Genomic DNA, 23,202 nt, shown 5'->3' on the forward strand with positions numbered 1-23,202 from the left:
CCGCGGCGCCATTTTCCCATCCACTTTCTTGGGTATTTATGTTTTACTACTAGAACGAGGCCTGGGTGTGTTAGCCAGCGCCACCACTCACAAACCTTGGCAGCGGATGTGGAACATCTTTTCTGCCACAGGCGTCACGAGTAGATGATGTTCTTGGATGAAGGCAAATGCTACTCGTTCATATGTACAAGAAAGGGGGTTAACCGAGGCGCCCGATTTTTATTAAACATATTGTAAGAAGCCAACAATATATGAACAAGAAGAAAGGGGGTTAACCAATGGGCCCGATTTTTTTTAAGCATATCATAAGAAGCCAATGAACGTTCACACCAAGGACAACATAGGGGAAATCACTTGTACTTACTAAAGGAACTAAAGAAATGATAAATTAATGGAAATGAAAGTAGATGAAAAAACAACTTGCCGCAGGTGTGGAACTATCCCACGTCTTCGCATTACGCATGCGATGCTCTACCAATTGAGCTACTGCGGCGCCGTTTTCCCATCCACTTTCTTGGGTATTTATGTTACTACAAGAACCCTGGGAGTGCTCACCAGCGCCGTGACTCAAACCTTGGTGGCGGATGTGGAACATCCTTTCTGCCACAGGCGTCACGAGTATGTGATTTTTTTTGTGTGTGTGTGTGCGTGTGTGTGTGTGTGCGTGTGTGTGCGCGCGCGCTTTATTTTATAGGACAATAAATTAGGCTTCTTGGTGTAGACCAGAAACTACATACAGCAGTGTAAGGCATGAAAATAAGACTGGATGCAAGCAGCAGTGTCACACTGTCAGCTTTCAAAAAGTCCACCAAGGATTACCAACACGAATAAGCATTCAGTGAAGGAGAGGGACAGTGCGAGGCTTCTCATCAGGTGGATCTGAGGATACCAAATCCTGGTTTACGCGTGGGTCACCTCTACTGTGTAGGAAGTATGCCTGTGCAGTTTTTCCCAATGTTTGTGTCACCTAACTGGGAAGCTTGCATGCATGTTTCTGAGACCCAGCTAACGTCATCCTGTGCGTGCATTGCAAATGGTAATACAGAGGATTGCTGTGCTCCTCACCAGACCTTTGTAATGCTGGTAGGTGGGTGGCATGGCGAGCATAGTGAGTGTTGATTGCATGGTGAATGAAGGGTGGCATACAATTTCAAAACCAGAATGTATTTATTGCATTGGCAGTATGTACGTAAAAGAAGCGTTTTCAACGTTTACCCCTCAGAACTCTTAAATTATTGACAGAACTAAGAAGAGGCTGCATAAATTTCCTCTAATTTTTTTTGCTTTCCTAAGAGCCATTAAACAACCTCGCTGAGTATGATGGCAAACATTTTTTCCCATAGTAGAACCTCCTCTCGGGACTGTTACGAGGGAGTACAAAGGCGTGCATGGCAGCCTCTACGGTGCTTTTGTGGGGCGCTCACATATAATCACAAAAGTCCACAGGGCATTATGGCAACTCCCAGGGAGCTCTCGTTGGAAAGGTCTATAGGCCAGTCGGGGACCATTTTATCACTGCTTCACGTGAGAAAGCCTTGACCAATAGGCTTTGTTTGCCTTTTTCTTCCTTCATGTCATGCAGTGTGCAACAACTTCTGTGCAGTCCAGGACTGCCTTTCGACCACGGGAGGACAAGGGAAGCAGAGGAGTGGAGGTGGACGGAAGCTGCTTCGAACGGGACTACTACTACCAAGGGGGAAAAGAGGGAGGAGCCTAGAAGAAAGGGTTGGGGGGGAGCAGGGCAGGGCTGGAGGAAGCATCGGACATACACACACAACACACATGGGTCTCTCCTCGTGTAGCGAGGACAGTGGCGGCGACCAGACAGAGGAGGGAGGATGGCAGCCTGCCGGCCCCCTTTATTTTCTTTAGTCTCATTCCCTTACTCCCCGCTGTTGTAACAGGCCCCAGTACTGCTGCTGCCACTGCTTAACTCTGTTCTTGCCCTCAGTCTCTCACATAGCTCTCTCCTTTTTCTTTTTTCTTTTTATGCCTCCCCGTTCTCTTGTTCCTTTTTTTTTTTTTGGTGTGTGTGTGTGTGTGCGCGCTCACGTGTACCAGGGGTGGAGAAATAAATATGTGGTTTCTTTTCGCCATGCACATGCCACCCTGCTGCCATATAACCTCCGTTCAACAGGAGGCACCATCTCTGAGCAGCAGGACATACCCTGGCTGGAGATCTTAAAGTCTGAGCTCTAAAGTATATGTTGGGATTTGAGGAAGCAGCAGCTGAAACTCGCCTTTATATTAACATTTCAGCCTGTGCTTTCTGTTGATTTCTTTGTTTTCCCCTCTCTTCAGTACCAGGTCTAGTCAGACTTTAAGGTGCCCACTTTTTCAGCATTTGCACCATTCAGGTGGCTTCACATTGAAGGGCCTTGCTGAGGTGTGGACATAAGACAGAATTGGTGTCCAGTGCTTGGAAGGCTGCTTCTTGCTTGTGTAACCTGGTCAGAATTTATATTTTTTTTTTCTCTCTCATTCCTGCTATGCGAAGTTTGTAAATGCTCTTTCCTTTTTCTATTGTTAAATTTGTTGTTCTGCATTAGTACTGGCAAAGAGGGATGCAAATATTGCAGTGCAGTGTTGCATCTTATCTGTGCTTCTGGTCTTTGTGCATTGCCTCTGTTAAAACATTCCTCGCTTTTTCCCTGGGAGGCTCGGCACAAGCTGTATTTTTAATTGCTTCAGGGCTGCTGACAATACGTGGTTTGGGCAGCAACGACAGTCTCTTCTTTAGTTTTCCTTCATTCCCCCCTCCCCCACACACACACAATGTGAAGATCATATATAATTCCTGCCACTGTGCAACTCCTTTCGAATATAGCAATGACATCAACAACCTTAGGGCCATCAGCAGCTTTTTTGTAAGGCCCATCATAGTAGCTTACATTATTGTTGTAGAATCGAAATACCGCAGAGTTCCAACAGCGGCAGGTGCTCGGATAGGAATGTTTCATGCACAGATGACACTGGTGTTTTCTTGTTTGTGCTGCGATCTGCCTTTCCAGTGTCATCCGAAAACACCGAGCAACATGTGTTTTTATGGGTGTTGAGGGCGGGGATGGGGTGAGGTGGGGAGAGAGACTAGAAATGGGCAATGTTGGCTATTTGCTTTGAGATTTCTCTACTGGGCTTTACTTTTTCGTTCCCCGACGTATGATGTGTATTGACCAACTGTGTGGTCAATGAACTATTTTCCCTATGGCGCTTGTGTGCTGCTTTTGTGTGTTGCGTGTATGTGCGAGTGATTCATTTGATTGTACATTAAAACAAAATGGGGGCAAGAAAGAAAAAAAAAAGGCTTCTCACTTTGTTGTTCGTTGTTGGTTGCAGAGTCCTGTTCATGACCACTTGATGACAGGTGGTTATTCAGGATGTGATAGTCGTACACCTCTTCTTTTCCCCCTCCCCTTCAAGTATTATGGAGCCACTCTGTGTTGCGGATAGAGAGCATGCTACAGATTGGCCAGATGCCTAAAGAGGGCCACCATACGAGATTTTGTAGCCACTGCTGCTAGCCCAGCACTGGTTTTGTATAGCTTGTGGTCTTAAGACAACCAAGTACCACCGACTGAACAGTGGCGAAACGATGTGTGCTCGTTTTGTCATGCTGTGTGCGTGTGCACAGCTGCTGCTGCTGTGGTGGATTACTTGCAGGCCTTGGAAGCAGCGGACAGTGCAACCTGCATGTGTAATTTGCGCAGCACTCCTGTGACCCTAATATTGTTGCATTGTATGTAGGCTGTTCACAAGTTTTTATTTCCTCCCTAAAGACATCACCGGCAGTGAAAAAAAAAATGCTGTACTTCAATTTTTAAGCAGGTTCGGACCTCTTTTTGTTTCTTTTTTTTTTCCCTCGAATGTAATTATATCTTCCACCTACATAGCTGAACACTGGTTGGCACACATTGCAGGTGACATTGCTAATAAAAGGAGGAATTAAAAAAAAAAAAAATTTGCCTGTGTGTTTGCACTTTTTTTGCAGCTTTGTCAGTCCAAGCACCTCCATCTCGCCAACTACGTACAGTGCAGCAGAACCTACGGGTTGCATCAGCCAACCAGAACCAGAGGAGGGGCTGCTCCATTGTCTGCCGCCGGATTTCTCCCCACGCGTCGCCAGCTGAAAGGAAGCTTAATGAGGTGATCAGTGGCAGACAATGGGCGAGCCCCCCATACCTTCTCTGGAACAATCGGGCGGCTCTCAGTTGGTCATCATGACCTCTAGACTTCGCTGCAGTGAAAGGAGTTGGCGTGATGGAGTGTAGTTGCTAATGGCCAAAATTGTTCATTCAGCAGCTGTATCTTTTGCATGTGATAGTGGAAAACTTAGTGTACAAGAAGCCTGCACATGATCGACTTAAGTAGCTATGAGGTTACACAGTGACATTTGGCATGGTTTCACAGTGGCACGTACGGAGGAGGGTGGTTCATTAACTAATTCTCAATAACAAAGGCCCCCACAACCATTTTTCTGCATAGCGTATATGTGCATTTGGCATGCTTCAACCTTTGTGTTGCAACCGGTTCCGATGAGTGGCGCTGCACTGCTACAAAATTTTCTTGCGAGCAAAATGCTGTTTTACAGATTTCAGCCGTCAGTATTGTGAACTGCCCTAGTAGATTGTGCAATTTGCAAGTGAAGAGATTGTAAGGATACATATGCCTGCTCTTGGTTTGGTCAGCAGCTTAGTAAACCATGCTACAATAGTAACTGCAGTTTGCAAATGATCAGGATGTGCATATGAATATAGCCAGTCTTGTTGTGCTTGTAGATCGTATGCATGGCTTCTGCCTCCAGCATAACAATGTGCTGGTGTTTTACAATAATGGGTAGGTTCAAAGGAGCCTTGTTTATAGCTAAGTAGTCTCCGGGAATATCTTTCCTCTGTGTAATGCGTTATACCAGAAGGAAATGTATAGGGTTTCTATGTGCACAGCACTTTGCTACTTCATTGAATGGGTGTGGGACTTTAAGAGGACTGACAACTGGCCAGAATGTCTTGCGACTTCGGTGGAGATGAAATCATCGTGATTTATATCAATAAGAGTCCAGCACGCTGTTTGCGACTTAAGTAGAAATAATCTTAAATGGTCAAAGAAAGTGGCGAGGCCTGGCGGTGAAATCTTGGTACTTCGAATGAATTCTACGAGATGCTGTATACGTAAGTCAACTGTCTTAAAGTCGTAAGTCAAAGTCAGCATAACTTGCTTCAAATTGCAGTTCGTATATTATTAGACTCTCGTATTATTCTATTCGTCGGAAATCAAAATTGCACGCGTGGCTGCAGCCGCACACTGAACTCCGTATCACGTGTAAAAGTGCTTCGTTTTCGATCTGATTGGTTTTGTTTTGACTGGTTAAATACCAAAGCAGTTGCATAGGAAACCACGAAAACACGTAGCTATTATCGCAGAAATACTCAATTCATAAAACGTCAATCGCAGCAACATCGACTTGATAAACAAAATCATACTGTGTCACAGCTACGGCCACACTTGTCTGCCTCCCGTTAATGCCAGCGCATAATCGCTATCGCACTCGCCTGTCGCCGCTTTCAGCATGCTTCCAGTGAACGACTACATCCTCACTGCAGATAAAAAAATTGTCATAAAAAATGTTGTATGGCATTTTCCGCATTAGCACTTCATTATTAGGCTGACCAGTAAGCTTGCCATTGCACTAAAAAAATGAGTACCATGAAAATTGGTTCTCAGTCTGTTTAAAGCACGCCAGACACCTTTGCTGTGGTACCTCTCATTGACCCTTTGTTATTAGTTATTAGATGCCTGCATTGCATTTTAAAGGGACCCTGAACCAATTATTGTATGAAACTCTATGCATCGATACCCAGCGCCGCTTTCAGGGTGGGGACACCCACGCTTTTTGCGCCATCTTGGTTCTTTCCAATACGGAGGCGCTGGGCGTGTGGCGGGTGGAGATTAACCATCGGGCAGAAAGAAAGGGAGGCCGGTGTGCTAAGGGCGATACTGCTGTGATTTAAATGCAAATTTTCTGCTTTACCATCTGATAAGCAGTTTGCTTGCATAAATTACTCGTTTCAAACGAGTCGTAAGAAGCCAACAAACATTGACACCAAGGACAACATAGGGGAAATTACTTGTGCTTAATAAATGAAATAAAGAAACGAAGAATTAATGGAAATTAAAGTGGATGAAAAAAACAACTTGCCGCAGGTGGGAACCGAACCCACAACCTTCGCATTTCGCGTGCGATGGTCTACCAATTAAGCTACCGCGGCGCTGTTTTCCCATCCACTTTCTTGGGTATTTATGTGTCCTAGTAGAACCCTGGGAGTGTTAGCCAGCGCCACCACACACAGACCTTGGCGGCGGACGTGGGACGTCCTTTTTGCCGCAGGCGTCACGAGAACGTGATCTTTTTGGGTGAAGGCAACTGGTCAATAAACCCGCATATGCTACCTGAAGGCATCAATGTAGCCGGATTCGAGACCCTTGTTGTAATCGCACCGCTGGCACGAGTTGTTGGAACCTCAGTGCTGACGCCCGTTATTGCAAATGGGTCGCAAGCCCCAAGGGTAGCGTTGGCCTGGCGGCCTGGGGCACTGGAAGCATCCGAAGGTCCCGGCAAAGCATGAGTCGACTGGTAACAGAACAACTGGTTTATTCTAACATCGCAAAAGAGCGGGCGGTCAGGTCGACCGAAGTGGAGAGACGGGAGTGCACGTTACTCAACAGAAGAAATCGGAGCCTCTCTCGGCGTCCGGGAGCAGCTGCTCTTATACTCTCGGCGTCGCGGGCAAGAAGGAAGGTCACGGGATGAGACCACGTGACGGCGAGGCACGGACGAGCTGAGATACATGTTGAGACGAGTGTAGTGACTCAACCGCCAAGCAGGCGCCATCAGACCTCCTCGCTTCACACTTGGGGAGCTCCTCTCCCCGGCTGCCGCGCTTTGACAAGCGTGGGCACACACACACACACGCACACACGAAGACACGTGGCACTGAAACACGCCTGGACGCGCTTGGCGGGGAGGCGTATCGGCGGCGCTGAACGGGCCAAAATGTCCGCCGCTTTGAACGAAGCCCCGGCGTCCGTTGCATCCGCGCCGGCTATACCGCGCGTCGTAGGCGAAACGTAACAGACCGCCCCGCCGGGGGAAGGAGATCCCGATGGTCAGGGGACTGCATCCGCTGTCCGGAGGGATGTCGCTTGATGATGCTCATAACCGAAGTCGGTCGTCCTTCGGCGTTTCTTGAGCGCAGCGCACAGAGAAGGCCTCGTTCTCTCGTTCAGGTTCACACAGGACACTGCAAAGTGACTTCGGGAGAGTTGACATTTTTGTTCTCGTTCCCGGCAAGCGTTAGAACTACGCCGAAACTCAACCGCTCAGTCAGCAAGCACAGCACAACCCTCACTAAGCCATGCCAGGCTCTTTCCCCTTTTATACTACTGCCTAGTTCCTTACAGTAGTTTAGCAGCACTCAGAACGCGTCCACAAATCGGAAAATTGCACTAGAAAGCACATCATCACTTTGAAACACTACACAAAAGCAATATGTTAAAAATCCTGCCTCAGGAAGAAAAACATCAGTAACAAACAATTTTGAGGCTGATTCCCACGTTAGGGGCTTCGACTTAAGCCATCGGCGTTACCGTTGAGACTCCCCTTTTTGTAACGCACCTCAAAGGAATGTTGTTGCAAAGCGAGGCTCCAGCGCAGGAGGCGGCCATTTGTGGAAGAGATAGTCTGCAGCCATTGGAGAGGGCAGTGATCCGTCTCGAAGCATGCGAAGCGGAGATTGCAGCGAGCGACCGTACACTAGCTCAGCTGGCGAAAACCCCGTAGCCGCATGCGGCGCGGTCTTTAATGCAAACATCACCCCAGGCAGACACAGCTCCCAGTCAGTTTGTTGTTCAAACCACAATGCTCTCAACACGCGCTTCATGACGGAGTGGAGCTTCTCAACGGAATCCGACTGTGGGGGGTACACTGAGCTGTCTAACAGCTTTACCCCGCACCTTTCGAGAAAGGCTGTCGTCAAAGCGCTCGTAAACACCGTGCCCTGATCTGACTGGATTTCCGCAGGAAAACCAACTCGCGCAAATATGGACAGTAGTGCAGTGACTATCTCAACTGAGCTGAGTTCCTTAAGCGGCACTGCTTCAGGGAACTTTGTCGCTGGGCAGATCACAGTCAAAATGTGTCTGTACCCCGTGGCTGTTACCGGCAGAGGTCCCACTGTATCAATAACGAGCCGTCTAAAAGGCTCCGTAATGATAGGTACCAACTTCAACGGCGCCCTCGATTTGTCCCCTGGTTTGCCCACCCGCTGACAGGTGTCACATGTCTTCACAAAGTGGTCTGCGTCCCGAAAACACCCTGGCCAATAGTACTCTTGCAAGAGACGGTCCTTAGTTTTCTTAACTCCTAGGTGTCCGGACCACGAACCCCCATGCGACAAGCGCAACAGATCCTGACGGTAGCACTGAGGCACGATCAGCTGATCGAACTCCACTCCTCTGCGGTCTAGATACTTTCGGTACAGGACCCCACCTCTTTCCACAAAGCGAGCATTTTTCTTGGCGATACCTTCCTTGACAATGCAGCGGATGTTTTCTAGGCTGCCATCCTTCTTTTGCTCGGCTATCAAAGCCGCCCGGCTGACTTTTAGCAACCTATTAAGTCCGTCTGACGTAGGCGCGATGAGCAAATCTGCAGATAGCTCTTCTAACTTTCCCGCATCGGGAATTTCCTCTCCAGTATCTGGTGCCTTTAACGCTACAGGCTCAATTTTATTCAGTTCGGACGTGCTCTGAATATCAGCTTGCTGCACCTCTGACCCTTTCTCATTGTTCGACAACGTCGGCCCCGCAACTACCGCCTTTGCAGCGAGCTCCCGAACCTTCGATCTGGTTAAGGCCTGAACGCTAGCCTCACCAAACAAAAGCCCCTTCTCGCGCAGGAGGTGATCGGACCTGTTCGAAAATAGGTACGGGTACTGGGGGGGCAGCATAGATGACACTGCCGCCTCCGTCTCAAGCGCTCCGAAAGGTCCTTCAATCAGCACTTTTGCTACGGGCAGACACACGCTGTGAGCTTCCACGGCTTGCTTGATCCATGCGCACTCGCCCGTGAACATATCGGGTTCTACGTAGGAGGGGTGAACTACATCCATCGTAGCTGCGGAATCGCGAAGCACTCGGCACTCTTTCCCGTTCACGAGGAGGTCTCGCATGTAAGGCTCGAGAAGCTTCATGTTCTCGTCAGTGCTGCATAAGGACAAAAACACGACTTTTGTTTTTGTTTCTGGACACTGCGCCGAAAAGTGACCCGGCTTCTGGCACGTATAACAAACGCGCACTTGCCTCGTCTCGAACCGCTTTCTGCGTTCGGCTTCGGCTGCCGCCGTCTCCTTACGTTCGGTCGGACTGCTTTCACTCGCATCCGCACTACGTCTGTCCCCCTTTGCTCTCATGGGCGTGAACTTCGGCCTCTCAAACTTGGAGCCAAATTCACCCTTTTGACCGTCCTTAGCTCCGCGAGCCCGACGCGTCACAAACTCCTCGGCTAGCTCAGCGGCTCTAGCCACCGTACTAACGTCTGGCCTATCCAAGACCCAGTACCGCACGTTCTCAGGTAACCGACTATAAAACTGTTCTAGCCCGAAACACTGCAGAACTTTCTCGTGGTCACCAAACGCTTTCTCTTCTTTGAGCCACTCCTGCATGTTTGACATAAGCCTGTAGGCAAACTCTGTATATGATTCACTTTTACCTTTCTCATTTTCCCGAAACTTCCGACGGAACGCCTCCGCTGACAGCCTGTACTTTTTTAGCAGACTCGATTTCACTTTGTCGAAATCCTCTGCCTCCTCTCTCTCCAAGCGAGCGACTACGTCGGCCGCCTCGCCGGGTAACAAAGTGAGCAAGCGCTGTGGCCACGTTTCCCGAGAGAACCCCTGCTTCTCGCACGTTCGCTCAAAGTTAACCAGGAACAAACCAATGTCCTCTCCAAGCTTAAACGGCCGCATCAGGTCAGTCATTTTGAACGATACTCGTTCTCCTGCACCGTGTGCCTGACTTCCATTACGAGCGCGTTCCATTTCTACCTCGAGACGCTTCATTTCCAAAGCGTGTTGACGGTCGCGCTCTTCTTTTTCTTTCTGTTCTTTAAGTTCGCGCTCCTGTTTCTCTTTTTGCTCTTGAAGTTCGCGCTCCTGTCTTTTTGCCGTCTCCCTCTCCTCAATGGTCTCAAGGCATTCCGACAGCTCGTCATCCTCAGCCTCTAACTCAAGAATAGCCCTTAGCAGTTCTGGTTTTCTGAGTTTGTCTGAGACATCCAGACCCAACTCTCTTGCAAGCTCCAGCAATTTCGGTTTGCGCAACGACTTCAAATCCATGGCTGCTCTGAATGCTGCTTTCTCTACTGCCTACTATTGTCTTGCCGCAAACTAACCCGGCAGCAACGACAACCACAATTACCAGCTCTGTTTCTGACACTAACAAAAGCCTGGCAAAACTCAGAAGAAGAAAGTCCCGCACTCACCAAACCTCGCAGCCAAGAATTCAGCGCAGTCGTTCCGCTGCAGGCAACTAGTCATCACACAGGGCTCGTTGCACTGCTCCCGGATGGTCGTTGTGCTGCTCAGCATACAGTCAACCGCATCTCTTCGCTGCTGGCCTCCGTTGTCGCGATCTCACCGCTGGCAACCAGCTGTTGTGTATCGCACCGCTGGCACGAGTTGTTGGAACCTCAGTGCTGACGCCCGTTATTGCAAATGGGTCGCAAGCCCCAAGGGTAGCGTTGGCCTGGCGGCCTGGGGCACTGGAAGCATCCGAAGGTCCCGGCAAAGCATGAGTCGACTGGTAACAGAACAACTGGTTTATTCTAACATCGCAAAAGAGCGGGCGGTCAGGTCGACCGAAGTGGAGAGACGGGAGTGCACGTTACTCAACAGAAGAAATCGGAGCCTCTCTCGGCGTCCGGGAGCAGCTGCTCTTATACTCTCGGCGTCGCGGGCAAGAAGGAAGGTCACGGGATGAGACCACGTGACGGCGAGGCACGGACGAGCTGAGATACATGTTGAGACGAGTGTAGTGACTCAACCGCCAAGCAGGCGCCGTCAGACCTCCTCGCTTCACACTTGGGGAGCTCCTCTCCCCGGCTGCCGCGCTTTGACAAGCGTGGGCACACACACACACACGCACACACGAAGACACGTGGCACTGAAACACGCCTGGACGCGCTTGGCGGGGAGGCGTATCGGCGGCGCTGAACGGGCCAAAATGTCCGCCGCTTTGAACGAAGCCCCGGCGTCCGTTGCATCCGCGCCGGCTATACCGCGCGTCGTAGGCGAAACGTAACACCCTCGTTAAGTAATAAACGAGAAGAAAGGGGGTTAACCGAGGGTCCCGATTTTATTAGTCGTATCATAAGAAGCCAACAAGCATTGACACCAAGGACAACATAGGGGAAATTACTTGTGCTTCGCACACGAAATGCGAATCGCACGCGAAATGCGAAGGTTGTGGGTTCGGTTCCCACCTGCGGCAAGTTGTTTTTTCATCCACTTTAATTTCCACTAATTCTTCGTTTCTTTATTTCATTTATTAAGCACAAGTAATTTCCCCTATGTTGTCCTTGGTGTCAATGTTTGTTGGCTTCTTATGATATGACTAACAAAATCGGGACCCTCGGTTAACCCCCTTTCTTCTCGTTTCAAACGAGGTTGTTCGACACTTTTCGCGAGCATCGCAACCTGAAGGAGGTATGATTTTTTTGCGAGGTTACCCCCTCTTTTAGTCGCACACTTCACTCGTAACCGTCCCACAAATATTGGTGGAATTGTACACTTGGATGAAATTTTAAGTTTGAAGCTCTTTTAATAGTAACATGTTTTCTTGTGGTTTTCCCGTCATATTTTTGAAAGTAGGAGAAAATTTGGAGACGGGTCGCGTGAGTGGGCCTACAGCACTTCAGGTGCCTACTGAAGAAGAAAAAATGCACTGAGAACAGTTTTTAACAATCAAATACAATTTATTTACAAAAGTAAGCACTAATTCTTCGCTTTGTAAACACTCAGCGAGGTTACTTGGTTAAAATGTGGTTGCCTTACTGAGGCTCCAGTAAAAATCTTCCATCACATTCTGCAGGACTGTAAAATAAAAGTTACTCAATCAATAAATCACATCAAGGGTCGTGGCCAGTGTTGGCTGACATGGAGGCTTTCTATGGCTGGCCCGAGCTGCAGTGGCTGCATTGTTAGGGGCAAAGTGTGTGCTCAATTTTTTGGTTGCCCTACTGAGGCTCCAGTAAAATCTTCCATCACATTCTGCAGGACTGTAAAATAAAAGTTAATCAATCAATCAATCACATCAAGGGTCGTGGGCAGTGTTGTCTGACATGGAGGCTTTCTATGGCTGGCCCGAGCTGCAGTGGCTGCATTGTTAGGGGCAAAGTGTGTGCTCGATTTTTTTTTATTATTCGCCACGATCTTTTCATTATTTTCCTTTTTTTTCTTCAAGTCCACATCAATTGTCTTGTCTTTATATTTTTTTTATTTTTCATTTCTTTATGTGTGGCCCATTCCCCTGGTGGGTGCACACCATATTTAGAAAATCAACGTCAAAAATGTGCAGTACAGCTCTCTCTTAAGGGGAACACTCCTTTCAGACTATAAGGCAGGAATGTATGTGTGATACGAAAGTATTCACAAATGTCTGCCTGGTGCTCCATAAAAAACCCTCATTTTTCAGCAAGATGTATTGCGATCTTCTGTTTAGGTGCTGTCTTTAAGAGTGGAGCATACTGCAATTAAGGCATGCGTGGCTCAGTTCTTTGTTGGAGATAAGCACATAACACACTCGAGCACCCTCGTGCACCCTCGTAGAAAACATTGTGCCAGTATACAAGTGTAAATTGCTTATTACTCACACACTGCTTATTAGTATTCACAAATGTCTGCCTGGTGCTTCATACAAGACCCTCATTTCTTAGTGAGATGTGTTACGATTTTCTGTTTAGTTGCTGTCCTTAAGCGTAGAGCGTACTGCAACTAAGGCATAAGACATGGATGGTTAAGTCATGCGTAGCTCAGTTCTTTGCTGGAGATAAACATATAACACACTTGTTCACCCTCATAGGAAACCTTGTGCCAGTATACAAGTATAAATTGCTTATTTAAGGCATACTGTTTACAATGTGTATTTATTGAAGGCAGGATCACAATAGTCCCCACTGCTGTTTTTGTCGACAGCTCTGGTATCGCCAGTTTGTTGTGCTGGAACAAGGCAGGCCCAAGAAATATCTGAGAAGTGTTGCAAACCTCCATTCGAGAAGGTTTTCTTTTTGCAACAATTGTGCACAGAAAAGTCTGCAACAAGTTTGTGAACAAAACTTACCTGCCACCAGCATGGTCCACGCAATTTGACTAGTGAATAGTTAAATGTTAATGAAGAAAACATTGTTTACTGAAGGATAATTCAATTCACTGGTTTTATTCATGAACTGGTTTTATTGAACCCACTGGCCGCCATGCTGCGGCGGCTGCGCGGGCAGACTCGCCGCTATGCGCTTTCAATTTCAGTGGAACCGTAACCTCTTCTGGCTTGGCTCGCTTGCCGACGACGACTTCCTCGTTACTCGTCCTCGTTTCTTGGCACGCTTTATCGGCGGCATCCTCTCTTTGCGGTTTCGTCCCGTGGCTCGTAGCCCCGCCTTCGTGTTGCCCGTGTCGAAGCTCGTAGGCCCGTTCCTCGCGCGGCGTTGTTTCTTGGCAGTGTGCTTGTAACCGCTGCCCCTGGTGGAAAGGCTGACATTTGAGCGTGTTCGCTTGCGACTGCCACGCCTGCTGATCCGCAGTGATGCTGCCGCCGGCAAATCTACCGCACGCGCGCCGCTGCGTGACGATATAGGTTCACTTCTCAAGCGGCGCTGTTTCTTTGCCGCGGGCTCGTTAACCCTGGTGGAAACGCTGGACGAGGAACGCGTTCGCTTGCGACCGCCGCGCCCGCCGCTGCGCGTCGATGCGGCCGCCGGCAAGTCTACCGCACGCGCGCCGCTGCGTGACGATATAGGTTCACTTCTCAAGCGGCGCTGTTTCTTTGCCGCGGGCTTGCTAGCCCTGGTGGAAACGCTGGACGAGGAACGCGTTCGCTTGCGACCGCCGCGCCCGCCGCTGCGCGTCGATGCGGCCGCCGGCAAGTCTACCGCACGCGCGCCGCTGCGTGACGATATAGGTTCACTTCTCAAGCGGCGCTGTTTCTTTGCCGCGGGCTTGCTAGCCCTGGTGGAAAGGCTGGAAGCGGAATGCCTTCGTTTGCGGCCACCACGCGTGTGGCTCCGCGTCGACTCGGCGGCCACCGGCACATCACCTGGTACCACGGTAGTGACGGTACGAGGGCTCTTGGCCCGTCGTACCCCACTCGACGTCGACGGTTCGTTTGCAGGTGGGCTACCCTCCTTACGCTTGTCCATCCAGCTTGCTGTATGCCCGGGGGCGAGAGTTGACAGGCGTCGCCTCTTGCGAGCCCTTCCCACGCTCTCGGCGTCGTTCGTCGAGCGTTGCCGCTTGCGTTTGTTACTAACCCGGGAGCTACGCCTAAGGCCTAGCTGCTTTTTACCAGTGTTTGGCTGGGCAGCTGTCGAGCGGCCAACGCTCCTTTTGTTTTGTTCGTTTCCTCGGCCATTATCTGAACGGGCTCGATGATGCTTTACAGAAGGCGCATCAACGACTGCCGTGGCTTGATCATGACGCGGTCTCTTGCGCTGGCCTTGGCTACCGCTGATGCTATCCATAGAGTTTGTTCTTTTGCGTTTCTGGAAGCTTCGCGTGTCGGGTCGGCTCGTGGGCGAACCTGGTCGATTCTCATTGAAGGTTACCTTCTCCCCCCGCAAACGAGAAGTTTCCAGAGGCACCTTCAACCAAGCGGTCGCGTTAGGCTTAGCTGCTTCGGGCTGCCGCAATCCAGCATCACGGCGGCTCTGGCGTAGCATGTTTGATGTCGAAGTTCTTAATTACTTGCGTCCTTCGGCTGACAGTCTGGCCCCGGCACGGTATTTCTCGGGTGGCCCGCTTGTTTCCTATTGCACTAGGGCGCACCGTTGTAGTGCCGGCGTAGACAGGCGAGCTGACGGAATGGCGGCCTTCAGAAACGTCCTGGGGAGACAGGTTGCTCTATAACACTCGATGTCCCTCTTGCTTGCGCCTTCTGAAAAGACTGCAGTCTTCGAGGGCGAATTCGCCGGCTTTAAGACGGACGTTAAAGAAGAGACGTTTAAACGACAAGCGAGTTTACGATGAGGGTTAGATGTACGTCGGTTAACTAAGCCGGTAATTTTGCTTGCTTGCTTGTTCCTCAATCGTGGCGCTTACCCACTACGGGAGATTAGCCAAAAAGCCGGCGGTTAAAGGTTAAACGTTACAGGGAAGGGGAGAGAGAAAAAAAGACGTAAAATTAAATCGGGATGAAGTATATCGGTAATGCTAATTAAAAATAGATTTACGGGGCAGACAGAAATATTTTCTTTGTAATTGTATATAAACAGCAAATTTTGTATTCTCTTTTGGGTGGTATAATTTCGAAGACGTGATCAGTGATTTAATGATCTATCGAATTATTCCTTTCGGGAATTCACATGGTAGCCTTCTCGTATCATATATATATATATATATATATATATATATATATATATATATATATATATATATATATATATATATATATATATATATATATATATATATACATACGAGGAGGGCGCGTATGCCAAGTGAGCTCCTGAACAATGCTTTGCAATATAGCGAACGCATTTTCATCCGGGACGTCAAAGACGTGTGACGTACTGCTATCGCATTTTGCTCTCATTTTACCCTCAATCGTGACCGATTTTTTACTTGCGCTGTCCGCAGACGCAGCGTTGCCAACCCTCGACCACTCGGCAGACGGAGCTCCGACGAGCTGCTTTAACGCTTGCTCGATTTGACCTGCCTTACACTCAACACTATAATTATAAATTGGAATCCCCTATTAACCTTATCCAACAAGAGAATAACATACACGATAGGAAACAACATCTGGAAGAAATAATTGAACAACGGTTTAGCGCCGTCATCGAGGAATTTATTGTGAAGCACTTTCCAGAGACGTGAGAAGATTTCTTAAATGAACTCACGACGCCTTCCAGTTATGGGATCTTCCACGGGGAGCCAATGGAAATTTCCAAGTGCCGATTTTCACTGGATGTGACCAGCGCTCTTCTGCGATTACTGTGACGTTACTTGCCCTTGCCACTTTTCTTGGGCTTGGAAGCACTCGTCCGCTTGGCCCGTCATGATTTCGACGAGGACCTGCTACGGGCGTGGCCGTGCCGTTTACGTCCGGCACTCTTTGTGGTCGCGCTCGCGGCAGAAGAGCTGCTGACGGAGCGATGACGTCGGCTCTTGCTGCGTCCCCTCTTTCTTCCGCGGGTGCTCTCCGAGCGGGTGGTTGATGTCCCTCGGCGGCTGCCTCGGTGCTTGCGGCCACCTCGGCCGCTGCGGGACGAGTGTCGGGAGCGGCCACGGCTCCTTCCCCTCCTGGCATGGTGGCTGCTGCGGCCGGAGGAGTGACTACGCGAGCGGTGGGGACGCTTGGCACCATTGGCAGCTGCCGAGGAGGCATGGCTTGGGGACGAGCTCCGTGCTCGAGTCTTGCGGGTCACTCTGGGTGCCTTTTGTGAGCGTCCCTTGCTGGTGGACGGGCCGTTCACACCGGCATCTGGGGCCGGTTCATCGGAAGCCTTTCTTGTCTTAGCAGAAGCCCTGGTGGTGATGGCTTTCTGCGCTGCCGGCTTCACTGACCTGGACCTCGTCGTTGGGGTAGACGCACCTTTGGTCGCCTTCCCGCGCGGCCGCTTGACGACGGGCGCCTCTTCAGATGGACTGCCCCCATCGTCGGCAGCAGCCGGCTTTCGCTTCGCCCGGGTTGTCTTGGGTGGCGCCATTTTCTTGTTAGCTGAATCGTCCTCCTCCGTCATGGCGGCAACAGCTCTGCGCAGTCCCTCGGCCTCGATCCTCCGTCGGCACGCGCTCCCGCTGTCTCCCTGTCGTTGGCCTACGCCTTGAGGCTGACAAGTAATGGGGTGGCAGGCCTGGCTTCCAGAGCAGCCGCCCCCACAGTGCGAGGACCGCCGCCTCGCGCGATCCAACCGAGGCTGCTCTGGCCAGTCGAGCAGCGTTTGCGAGCCCCTTGTTACGGCGCGTGAAAGGCCGGGCTTCTTTCTCTTTCGGCGTGCCAATCTTCTGGCGAACACCCCTCACTTTTGCAGCATTCCAATGCTTGGAATGGTTACCGATGTTAATGCAAACCTCACAAAAAGTATGCCACATTTATTGCCACTTCGTTTTAACCCCCATGTTTACTATTTCCGGATGCTTCGCAGGGTGATACACGTCAGAATTCTACTCGGGCATTTCGTAATCGAATGTTTTCCAGTTAGGAGCTGTGCAGTACGGTTCTAACACAAAATCGTACCGATGTATACATGTATGGCTTAGAAAGTGGACTTCTATGCTATTGTATCTTAAGTAGGTTTCAATGAATATGTCTGTATTATTGGTCTTTCCACTCGCTGAATGTATGGTAATACATATACCCCATTCGGAGACCTATTACTACTTTATAGTAAAACAATATACTCTCTACTGCAATGTACCCATAATCACCCAGCAATTCTTCTCGTCAAATTCAATACGTTTGCTGGTATAGATGGTGAATGAACAAAACGCCTCCCTGTGCCTTAAGACCAGGCCACCAAGAATTTATAATCGCGGTGTTGACTACGGCGCGATTTCATATCGGGACATATATTCCGGCGTATGATTTTATAACAGCTCGAAAAGCGAACCGTTCGCTTGCCCTTATGTGATTGGTCAGAATGATGGTTGTTATGGCGGAAGCGCAATTTTCACCAATCACGTCAGGGCATATGAACGGTTTGGTTTGTGAACGGGCATGGTGGTTACACGGCCACCATTATCCGACATGTTGACGCCTGTCAGGATTGGGGGCTCAATTCCACCGTTCGTAACTCGTTGTCAAGATTGGAGTCGGGCATGAATTAGAAGGTAGCTGGCCCATGCTGTCGTCTAACTTATCCATGCTGAGGACGTTGGTGAAGGGAAGGACTGCTTCTCATAGAGAACGAGGAATATGGGTTTATTTACAGCATCTACATCAGGATGTCGCAGTTCATCAGTCTAGCATGACTGCGAGAGAAAAGTGCTGAGCAGCCGCACAACAGCGGTTTATGAACACTCGGTCCCCCCTCGATCCCAAGGTGAAGTCCTTACAAGCCGCCTCTCTGGGGGACGGCTTACACACACACACTTCCGCACAGGTTCACTCTCGGTCCGGAACCGACGTTAGACGGACTTCGTAGAACTCGGGGCTTACATCAGGAAAGGCGCCTTTTATTCCCTGAGCTGACCCCCACAGCGCGGCCGCCGTGGTGTCCATTGTCCGGCGCCTTGAACGGCGCGTGGGAAGAGGCCTCCGTAGAGGTTCCCGCGGGCACTCCACCGCTCATAGCAGAGCAGGTAGGTTGTGTCGTGTTCAGGCACAAAGCCTGCTTCGTCGAACGTATTTAGTCGCAACGGCGACAAGGCTAGAACGTAACGGTGGCGTTCCAAGAAAAAGTTGCCGCCGCTGTCGCAACTGGCTAGCAAAACTTGCACTTCAGCTGGCCGTTCTTAACACGCCCTATATACTAACCTTACTTCGTGTAGCAGTCGACGCTTCGCCTTACGGGTCAAACTGCGACATCTTTACTTTTTTTTTAGTTTTGCATGTTTATAGATATGACTTTAGTCCCTGTGTGACGTAATTGTTCACAATCATTATTATGAGTGTTGAAATCACAAACTTTGCTAGTTCTAAGCGACACATCAACGACACAAATAAACATTTTTAAAGACTACCACTTTTCCGCTACCTTCAAACATGCGGTAAGCTAAAATGTAGAAGCACGAAGTTTAGAAATCTGTAATTCTGAACCAAAAACAGATGTCACAGTTCTGTAAACTGCATCCATTAGATCATCATCATCATTATCATCATGTTTTATGTCCACTGCAGGATGAAGGATCTGCCTGCGATCTCCAATTACCTCTGTCCTGCGCCAACCGATTCCAACTAGCACACGCGAATTTCCTAATTTCAAGGCTCCACATATACTTCTGCCTTCCCCTACTGTGCTTCCCTTCTCTTGGTACCTATTCTGCTGCCCTAATGGTCCAATGGTTATGTAACCTGCGCATTACATGACCTGCCTAGCTCCATTTTTTTCTTTTGAAGTCAATTAGAATATCGGCTATACCCGTCTACTCTCTGATCCAAACCACTCTCTTTCTGTCTGTCAAGGTTATGCCTATCATTCTTCGTTCCATCGCTCTCTGTGTGGTCCTTAACTTGTTCTGAAGCTTTTTTGTCAGTCTCCAAGTCTCTGCACCACATGTCAGCACCGGTAAAATGCACTCATTATACACCTTCCTTTTCAATGACAATGGTAAGCTTCCAGTCAGGAACTGACAATGCCTGCCGTATGCAATCCAACCCATTTTTATTCTTCTATGAACTTCCTTCTCATGATCACGGTTCCGTGTTATTAATTGACCTGGGTAAACGTACTCGTTCACAGACTTTATAGGCTGACTGGCAATCCTGAACTCTTGTTGCTTTGCCTGTTATTCATCATTATCTTTGTCTTCTGCATATAATTATTCAACCCCACTCTTACACTCTGTCTGTTAAGATCCTCAATCATTTGTTGTAACTCGTCCGCAGTGTTGCTTAATGGAACAATATCATCGGCAGACCGAAGGTTGCTGAAGTATTCGCCGTCGATCCTTACTCCTAAGTGTTCCCAGTTTAATAGCTTGAATAGTTCTTCCAGGTACGCAGTGAATAGCATTGGGGAGATTGCGTCTCCTTATCTGACCCCTTTCTTTATAGGTATATCTCTATTTCTCTTGTGGAGAATTAAGGTAGCTGTGGGATCTCTATAAATATTTTCCAGGATATTTACGTAAGCGGTCTGTACTTCTTGATTACGTAATGCCTCTATGACTGCTGGTATCTCTACTGAATCAAATGCCTTTTCGTAGTCCATGAGAGCGAAGTATAGAGGCTGAGTGCACTCTGCGGATTTCTCTATTACCTGATCCATTGATCAGGTAATAGGGATTTATTGTAGAGTATCCCTTCCTGAAACCTGCCTGTTCCTTTGGTTGACTAAAGTCCAGTGGTGCCCTTATTTGATTGGAGGTTATCATGGTGAATATTTTATATAAAACTGGGAGTAAGCTAACGGGCCTATAATTTTTCAATTTTTTAACGTCTCCCTTTTTGTAGATTAATATAATGTTTGCATTTTTACAGTTTTCTGGGACGTTGGCAGCCGATAGACACTTCGTATAGAGAGTCGCCAGTTTTCTAAGCATTATGACTACTCCATCTTTGAATTAATCGACTGTTATTCCATCTTCCCCTGCCGCTCTTCCCCGTTTCATGTCTTGCAAGGCCCTTCTGACCTCATCACTAGTTATAGGAGGAGTTTCTGTATCCTGTTCATTACTGTTTCGAATGGAGTTATCCTGAGTCTTCTGGGTACTGTACATGTCATTATACAATTCTTCCTCTTCTTTTATTATAGCTTCGAGATTGCTGATGATATTACCCTGCTTATCCTCCAGTGCATATATCTGGGATCGGCAGAAAGCATGAAATCAATTTCATTGCTTGTTTCACCACTAGGGCTTTTCCAGGTCTACTTTCTGTTGCTACGCTGCTTGAAAAAGGTGTTCATTATTCTTAGCTTATTCCTTTCTGCAAATTCTACCAGCATCTGTCCTCTAGCGCTCCTAGAATTGACGCCGTAGTTGCCAATTGCTTGTTCACCAGCCTGCTTTTTTCCCCACTTTTGCCTTGAAGTCGCCCATTACTACAGTATACTGATTTCGCACTTTTTTCATGGCTAGTTCGACGTTTTCATAAAACTGATCTACTTAGTCATCATGGTGACTGGATATAGGAGCTTCGGCTTTTACTACCTTTATTCTATACCTCTTATTAAATTTGATTACGACCGCTGCTATTCTCTCATTAATACTGTAGAATTCGTCAATGTTGCCTGCTATGTCCTTATGGATTAGGAATCCCACTCCGTATTGCTTCTTATCTGGGAGATCTCTATAGCAGAGGATATGGCAGTTATTCAGCATTGTGTAAGCCTCACCAGTTCTTCTAATCTCACTAAGGCCGATGATATCCCAAACAATTTCTGATAGTTCCTCAAATAGTCCTGATAAGCTAGCCTCACTCGACAGAGTTCTGTTGCTAAAGGTTGACAGGGTCAGTTTCCACTGGCGTCTAGGTGGACAACTTGGATATATCAATTTGTATATGTCCTCAATTTGTTCCAATATCTACGTACTCACACATTAGTGGTCTATTTGAGTGCTATGTATAATACATCAATTTTGTCCTCTTTAGGTGTGCTATTATATGCAGTCTACAGAATTATCATATCGTTTTCATTGCTCCATTGTTGTAAACTTGCTAAATTCTTTTCCTGAAGATTTTCTATTTTTAACGATATGTGTCGTCCTAAATCAAAAATTCCTTTCCCACCACTGGATTTTAACTTTTTCTTTTAAATGCATCAACCTTCATGAGATCTGGTGCTGTGGTTGCCAGTAAAACGATTTCTCCGTTCCACGTATTTATATATATAGGAACGCCAGAGCTAATGCTTCCTTTTATCATGAGGTGCTTCACTTAAATTGTGACATGAATCTTTTACTGTAGCTGTACCCTACGAGCCAACAAAATATATCGAAATCGCTTCATGGACCATTTTAGGGGCACTGATTCCATTTCTGAACATGGCAAATGAGATAGCTCTCCCGGCTGGTTTAACCATGTCTGGTCACTATTTTTAAATTAAGTGAAAAATTTTATAAAACAGTTTTTGTGGCAGCAAAATCGAATCCAAGGTTAGTTTATCAAAAAGAAAACTACATGCGAATATTTCTTAATCCTTAGGCCACTATCCGCATTTTCCCAAATTATTAAAACAATAGTTTTCACACTATAGCATTAACGAGAGGGTGGCAGGTCTTGTTGTGAAACTTAATAAGAGGTACAAAATGAAGGTTGTACAGGTCTACCCCCCTACATCTAGTCATGATGACCAGGAAGTCGAAAGCTTCTATGAAGACGTGGAATCGGCGATGGGTAAAATCAAAACAAAATACAGTATACTGATGGGCGACTTCAATGCCAAGGTAGGCAAGAAGCAGGCTGGAGACAAATCAGTGGGGGAATATGGCATAGGCACCAGGAATAGCAGGGGAGAGTTATTAGTAGAGTTTGCGGAACAGAATAATATGCGGATAATGAATACCTTCTTCCGCAAGCGAGATAGCCGAAAGTGGACGTGGAGGAGCCCGAACGGCGAGACTAGAAATGAAATAGACTTCATACTCTGCGCTAACCCTGTCATCATAGAAGATGTGGACGTGCTCGGCAAGGTGCGCTGCAGTGACCACAGGATGGTAAGAACTCGAATTAGCCTGGACCTGAGGAGGGAACGGAAGAAACTCGTACATAAGAAGCCGATCAATGAGTTAGCGGTAAGAGGGAAGATAGAGGAATTCCAGATCAAGCTACAGAACAAGTATTCGGCTTTAACCCAGGAAGAGGACCTTAGTGTTGAAGCAATGAGCGACAATCTTGTGGGCATCATTAAGGAGTGTGCAATAGAAGTCGGTGGTAACTCCGGTAGACAAGATACCAGTAAGCTATCGCAGGAGACGAAAGATCTGATCAAGAAACGCCAATGTATGAAAGCCTCTAACCCTACAGCTAGAATATAACTGGCAGAACTTTCGAAGTTAATCAGCAAGCGTAAGACAGCTGACATAAGGAAGTATAATATGGATAGAATTGAACATGCTCTCAGGAACGGAGGAAGCCTAAAAGCAGTGAAGAAGAAACTAGGAAGAAGAAACTAGAAGAAGAACTAGAAGAAACTAAGAGACAAGGCCGGCCATATCATTACTAATATGGATGAAATAGTTCTAGTAGCTGAGGAGTTCTATAGAGATTTATACAGCACCAGTGGCACCCACGACGATAGTGGAAGAGAGAATAATCTAAAGGAATTTGAAATCC

General features: G+C 48.0%; 1 protein-coding gene across 4 annotated transcripts in view; it reads left to right on the forward strand.

Moving 5' to 3' along the window:
* The window catches only part of Rab14 (RAS oncogene family member Rab14), a 61,250-nt gene extending 57,292 nt beyond the window's left edge, over positions 1–3,958 (forward strand). For all 4 annotated transcript variants that reach the window (XM_050196023.3, XM_050196024.3, XM_055063363.2 and 1 more), the window contains exon 8: positions 1,583–3,958. The gene's annotated coding sequence lies outside the window, so the exon portion shown is untranslated. The remainder of the gene's footprint in view (positions 1–1,582) is intronic.
* Positions 3,959–23,202: the final 19,244 nt, after the last annotated feature.

This window comes from Dermacentor andersoni, chromosome 1 (assembly GCF_023375885.2).
Source record: "Dermacentor andersoni chromosome 1, qqDerAnde1_hic_scaffold, whole genome shotgun sequence".
Taxonomy (NCBI): domain Eukaryota; kingdom Metazoa; phylum Arthropoda; class Arachnida; order Ixodida; family Ixodidae; genus Dermacentor; species Dermacentor andersoni.